Source organism: Camellia sinensis, chromosome 1 (genome assembly GCF_055761805.1).
Source record: "Camellia sinensis isolate YWXY chromosome 1, ASM5576180v1, whole genome shotgun sequence".
Lineage (NCBI taxonomy): Eukaryota > Viridiplantae > Streptophyta > Magnoliopsida > Ericales > Theaceae > Camellia > Camellia sinensis.
Window position 1 is genome coordinate 118,944,491 of NC_138961.1, and position 7,325 is coordinate 118,951,815.

The window sequence follows — 7,325 nt, forward strand, 5'->3', positions numbered from 1 at the left end:
TTCTAGGATATTCCTTATGTAAGTCATCGAAGACAAACCGAGAATTTTCCCAAAACAATCCCTAAGGATCGTACATCTGAGCATATAAATTACATCACCCATGTCCATCATATCTAAAATAGAGGACTGCCCACCCTAGGTGGCGACAACCTTATAAATTCCTAGCTCATAATGACTAAGTAAGGAAAAACTTCTTTTGGACCATTGATCATGTCTCAATGGTCTTCATCGATCATCGTTGGCCTATCATGGCTTGACGAAATCTAAGAACCTTTATTTGGATAACTGTTTTAGGCTGTAAAATATTTATTGGAACTAGCAACCTTTTTGCACTCCTAACTTTTCACCATAAAAGCAGAAGATAAATCCTTACGGATCTACTTATCCAATTCTCTAACAAGAAAGTTGGGTCACAATGTCCACAAATCAATGTTCCGAACTTATGTCAATCATAGCCTAAGTCAAAATAACCTCACTCCCCAATAGGAAGTCTTCTCATGGTCTACACTTTCCTCAATGGTGCGACTTTTCGGTATCTAGCGAGCCTTATGTGTCAACAATTACTATCCAAATTACGCATAACTTTAGAACAGTTTCGCGTCATAATGGAAAGTGAACCAAATTATAAAAATGGTTAATCCTCAAAGACTTTGTCTTAAACTGTGCAACATTAATCCACTTTCTAAAAACAGGGGACTAGAGCCTTTGGCATTATCCTAGGCTCTTTATCATCTTGCGGAGCAATCATGAATGTTTTCCTCTCAATCACCCAGTGATGATGTGAAAAAATTTCATGATTGCTACCACGCAACTAAAAATGTAGAGTATTCTTCTCTAACGAATTAATCCATTAGTAGGCACATCGCTCCCACTGTCCCTAGGATATTGAAAATTTCTTTCCATTCTCAACTAGGCTACATAAAGCGCTATGCTTAGAATTCTCTATCTTATAGAGTTCCAAAACTCTATTCATGTCACCTTTACTATGAAAACTTTATGTGACTTAGTTACACTACCACAAAGCTGCTTACCTATATGCACATGACCCGAAGGGTTTACATGTGTAGACACCCCATTTTTGACCGACCTTAAGACTCAGACGTCACCAGTTGAGCACTTGGTGATATTGCATATCGCGCTCGTTCAGAAGTTTCAGAGTCGCGGCCGTGAGCCCTGCCTCCGGACTTCCGAACCTTCTTCTGTGCCTTGTCTCGGTTTGCGAACTAGACTCGGTTTTCTCTGTTTCTTTTCCTGAGGGGAGGGAGAGGTCCCGTAGACCATCTCTCAGTGGCCGTGGGCTACATTTTGTGGCCGCAGGCCATTTTGCCCATTTCGGAGTCCGGTTTCCGATTTTTCGGGACCGTTGGCCGTGTGCCTCGGTTCGGGACCGCTTAACCATCTCCGTTTGCTCTGATTTTTGGCATACATCTTATTTACTCCCTTTCAAGGGACACTGGGGTCTGGGAAACCCACTTCGTGGCCGAATGCCACTTTCGGTGCTTAACAGGCAATTTTCGGGACCCCGAACTGCGTGTTTCGGCCCCCGAGCATTCGTTTTGCATCGGTTTTCGTTCATTTTTGGCAGGTGCCTCTGTTTTATCACCAGGAAGGTCACTGGAGGGTGGGAGGCCAACATTTATCTTGGCAACCAGTTATATTCCATTTTCGCCCTCCGACACCTGTTTTTCGCACTTCCGGGCCAATGTTGAACACCTTGGGGCCACTTTCTTCAACCCCAAACCACATATTTGTGTTGTACACACATGGGAGGACCCTAAAATTTCATGGCCGGCTACTATTTCCACTTGACCCTTTTGAACCCCTCCTTCCGGGCCAATGTTGAACACCTTGGGGCCACTTTCTTCAACCCCAAACCACATATTTGTGTTGTACACACATGGGGGGACCCTAAAAGTTCATGGCCGGCCACTATTTCCATTTGAACCTTTTGAACCCCTCCTCAAAATGGCTTGTTCTCTCTCCTGTTTCAGAGTTTCCAAATTCGAACCACAGGGTTGTGAAGAGGAGACCTAGGAGGCCACCAATATGTGGTGGCCGGCCACTAAAGCCACTTGGCCTTTTTGACCCTTGGCCGGCCGGCTAGGGGAGGTGGCCGGCCGGCCACATCCAAGTCCAAAAACCAGTCGGCCTTAATCCGTGCAACATCCACTTTACAGCTGTATAGCTGTTTCCCCCAGAAAATATCTCAATCCGGGGGATATTTTGTGGGAGAAAGCTTGCCTCCTTTTCCCCCACCTTTACACCCTCTTTTTGTTCCTTATAGCCAGCTGCCAACACTTGTTTGAGGGGTTGGAACAAAATTTCTTTGAAGCTTTACATACAACTCTCCCTCTATCTCTCTCATTTTGTCAAAAATATCCAAGTTCTACACCTCATTTCTTCATCATTATCAAGCTCTACCACCACCCCTCCATTCCAGCAGCAAGGGGAGGAATTCCAGCAGCTTAGAATCATCAAAGTTGGTCCAAGAAGCAACAAAAGCATTGGTCTTCAAGGGTGAGTGGCATTTCCCCCTTTTTGGTTCATTTCTTGCACCATTCATAAGCCATACATGCTTATTAATTTGAGCTCCGACCAAAACTTAAAAGGTCATTTTTTGAGCTCATTTTCTTGTTTCATTAAGGGCTCAACCCGGTTTGAGCCCTCCATATTGCACTTGCTTCAATATCCTCCTTGAATGCCATTTTCTTGCATGCTTTGGCAGCCTATCATGCTTCTGTTTTTGGTCTTTTTACAGGCCTAGAAATAGTCTTATTTTGACCTTCTTAACATGTTTCATCAAGGGTCTTTGGCTGTTTGATGAATATTTTGTATACCTCATGTTATAGCCTCTTTTGAGCCTCATTTTGCATTGCATTTCTAGCATGTTTGTATACTGTTTTGGAGTTTTTACAGTTCTGTAAATAGTCATATTTTTGGCCCCTCTTCAATGTTGTAGAAGGAAATTTTTCAGTTTGGGCTTTGCATATACCACTTGCCTCTTTGGCCACCTTTTGGCCCTTTTTCTTGCATGGGAGTGCAGCCATATCTATGTTTGTTTTTGAGGTTTTTACAGTTCTGTAAAGTGGCTTATTTTTGGCCTCTATTCAATGTTGTTGAAGGGCCCTAACCTATTTGGGATCAGCAGCTGTGAGTTGCTTCATAATCTCATGTTTAGGGCCATTTTTGCATGCCATTGGTGCCCTATCCTTGTTTGCTGTTTGGCCATAATTTGTACTGGAAAAATGCTTATTTTGAGGCTGCCTTGCTTCTGTCTTTTCATTCCATGTACCAATTATGCATGCTTTGTATAGCTGTAGTTCATTCTATGCGCCTAAATTTGCATTTCGGGAGAGATTCCATGCATCGGGTGTGTTTTCGCCTCATTTCGGGGCTGTTTTCCCCCACTTTTCATTGCTGAAAATCCATTAGCATGTTTGCATATCATTTCCATGCCATTGCATTGCATATGCCATTGCCTCAGTTTGCGTGCCCGTGTGCACGCATTTCGAGGCACTTCATTTTCATCCGCCGGCTTCTTATGTGAGTGTGGCTGAGGCTCTCTCATGTTAGTATAAGTCCATGTTGCATTCTATATGCCATTTTAGCCCTATTGCATTGCATATGCCATTGCCTCGGTTTGCGTGCCCGTATGCACGCATTTCGAGGCACTTCATTTTCATCCACCGGCCTCTTATGTGAGTGTGGCTGAGGCTCTCTCATGTTAGTATAAATCCATGTTGCATTTTCCATGCTATTTTAGCCATATTGCATTCCGTATGCCATTGCCTCGGTTTGCGTGCCCGTGTGCACGCATTTCGAGGCACTTCATTTTCATCCATCGGCATCCTATGTGAGTGTGGCTGAGGCTCTCTCATGTTAGTGTAAGCCCATATCACATTTCCATGTCATTTGCATTGCGTATGTCATTTTTTCGGTTTGCGTGCCCGTGTGCACGCATTTCGAGGCATCTCTTTTTTACAGCATAGTGCATACTAGGTTGTATCTTAGATCGCATTCAGTCATTTTTCTCGGTTTACGTGCCCGTGTGCACGCATTTCGAGACATCTCATTTTCATAACATTGTGCATGCTAGGCTGTATCTTAGTTGCATTCATGTATGTCATGCATATTGCATCGTGTTCGGGATAGGAGTTAGCCCGGGCACGGGAAACGAGGTACGTTTCGTACTCCGAGTGACGGAACGTGTCTCAATTCCTCAGTCACCGACACTCCGGATTACCCATGATGGAGTTAGGGTTTGTTGTGTTTATACGTGCATTCATTCTATATTGAGTTGCACATTTCGACCCCTCTGCCATCATGCATCGATATGCGTGATTGGTGGCACGAGGATCGAGGCATGCATATATCTGTGAAAATACATTGCCATGCCCCTTTCCTGCTCTCTGTTGCAGCAAATGAAGAATCAGCAAACTTCCGGAGTTTGGTGCGCTTTCCAAGAAAAGTCACAAAACAGAGGCTAATTGGGGCATCCCAGTGGATTTCCGCGCAAGGCAGCCCAGACATGCATCATTCATCAGGAGCAAGGCAGTCCCTGGCTTGCACGCTAGTTTTACAGTTTTCTTATTTAATTTGTTAATTAATTAGGAATTTGTATATTATTCGAACTGTAATATTTGGACTGTAATATTCTTTTATTCGGGACTGTATATTTATTCGGACCCTCTGCGTGAGGGCATAACTGTAATAAGTGTGCGTGTGTGTGTTGTATGTCTTCCAACCCCACGTCTTTCTCCCTTTTATTTATCCGCTTATGATGTTTAGATTAGGGCATATTCCAATTAGCATATAGTATGACAGCATGTTTGCATTCATTCATCTGTTTTGCATGCACCGGGCTCGGCGCACCATACTAACTGCATAGTATTTCAATTCCAAGTTGAATACGTGTTAGCTGTAGCATTCCATATGCCATGTTTAGAATAGCCAAGCCTGCTATAGTTGCATTTTGCATGCGCTGCATTGGGCATTTCTGTATATTTAGGATCATGCATGATTTCTAATATAGTTTCTATTTTGGCTTGGAGTACTCGGTGAGTTTTATGCTTTAGCATCCTTGCATGCGTGTGAGTGACTGCCATGAATAGCATGCTTACCATGAGGCTATGTGCTTATGTGATATAACTGCCTGAATGCCTGTGGGTGAAGGTTGGGTTGTTTAAATTGGAACAAATCATTGACTGTGAGTTTTAAGCCCACTAGATAGTGGCAAAACCATCTTTTTCTAAGCCCACTTGCGGGTGGCAAAATCTGCATTTTAAGCCTACTTGCGAGTAGCAAACCATCTTTCAAATAAACAAACATGAAATGTTTTGTTCCAATTCAGACGACCTAGTCTATACTTATATGCTGTGTGCATCATATAGTAACTGAGAGGGTGATTTATGATCTGGAGTTGGGCCGAGGTATCGACCGAGCAGGTTGAGAGCCCAGCAGTGCATTGGGCTGAGATGATCGACCGTTCGCCCAGAGAAGGGCTGCCAGAACTTGGGCCGGGCAGAACTTGGTCCGAGTGCGTCCCGCCCAAGACCGTAAAGAAGCAGCTCGGTAAGGCAGAGCTCGGTCGGGCCAGGATGCTCGGTCCGAGATTAGCCGAAGCCAGACAAGCCGAGTGACCGGCGCCCGGAATGGCACGGTCGGCCGAGGTTAACGTTTGACCGACGTGAAAGCTGACCACGGGGTGCTTCGGGCTAGGCTTTGCCGAGATGCCGCCTAGCCCGGTCCCCCTTTGGAGTTTGCCAGGGAAGCGCTTGGGTATGAAGCACGGCACGGCGCAGCAACGCATAGGGCAGCTCGGCTGCCGAGCTCCAGCTGTGATGACAGGCAGATGAGATTAGGTGATGTTCAGCAAGGTTTGTACTGACAGATGGGATAGCAGAGCCACGTGTCAGGAGATGACTGGGAGTGGATATGGGGCGCAGAAGGTATATAAGCATGTCTGCGCCCCCCATACGCGACACACGAACATCTCTGTAAGGACTTCTTACACTCAAACACTCTCTCCCTTCTCTCTATCCATCCTAAGGTGTGTGCTAACTTGACCGTTGGAGGGTTTTTCCGGCCACACACCGCCGGGTAGCTCACCATTACTTGCTCGCAGGTGATCGGACATCGACGGAGCTCGGAAGAAAGGAATACGGGCTTGCCGGAATATTTGCTCCCCGTACAATTGGCGCCGTCTGTGGGAAGCTTTTCAGACAAAACCTTGTCTTCCAGGTTCGTCTGATCGCCGTCCATGGCGAACAACGACGAGTTTCCGTTGTCCGCCATCGACGGAGCCACCCCGGAGTATACCCGAATGAGAGAGGGACCTCCTGCCATCCATCCAATGGCTGACTTGGGGACGCCCACTGAAGGACAGTCAGGAGACGCGCGGGATAAGCGCGGAAGGAGTCATGGTCATTCACGGAGTCCAGACGGTCACCGGCGGAGGAGAGACTCGCACGCCAGGCGACTGGAAAACAAGTTGAGGGACCAAGATGCTGTCATCAGGCGGATGGCGGCGGAGATGGAGGATCTTAAGCGGCATGTCAAAGGGAAAGGTGTAGCTGGAGTGGGAGACCACAATGAGCGCACCCTGTCCCGCCGGTCAGGCGATCAGAGTCAGCGACGTACTCAGTCCATTTCCATCACCAGAAGTTACCAGGTTGGTGATTCCGACGTGCATACAGAAAAGTCTAGCGCGCCAGACAGCACCTACAAACCCTCACGTCCGGCGACGACGTCGAGGTACTCATACTCCGCTCAGTCAGAGGATTTACGGGCGGTCTTAAAGGAACGGGCCCGCCGGCGCGAACCTCAGAGGATACCTGCTTTCCAGCGGTTATCCTATGGGATTCACGCCAGTGAGGAGGTCGGAATGCCTCCACCCCGCATAGTAGTTCCACTCTTCGAAGATATGGACTTGGCCAGGCTGAGTGCCACTCCTTTTTCCCTGGAAATTGAAACAACAACACCACTTCCGGCAGGCTTCCACCAACCTAAGTTCACACTCTACGACGGAAAAACCGACCCTTACATGCATGTGAGTCACTTCCGACAGGTTATGGCCGGACATAGGCGGAATGACGGACTTATGTGCCTAATCTTCCCGTCAAGTTTGGGCGAGCTGGGCTTAAAGTGGTTCGAGAGGTTGCCGGAAGGGAGCATACAAAGGTGGCATCAGTTGGCCAAGGCGTTTGTTACACGCTTCAAAACCAACACAAAAACACCAAAGGAAGTCGATCACTTGCTAAGTGTCAAGATGGAACCGTGCGACACACTGAAGGCGTACAATTCAAGGTATTGGGAAACCTTCAACG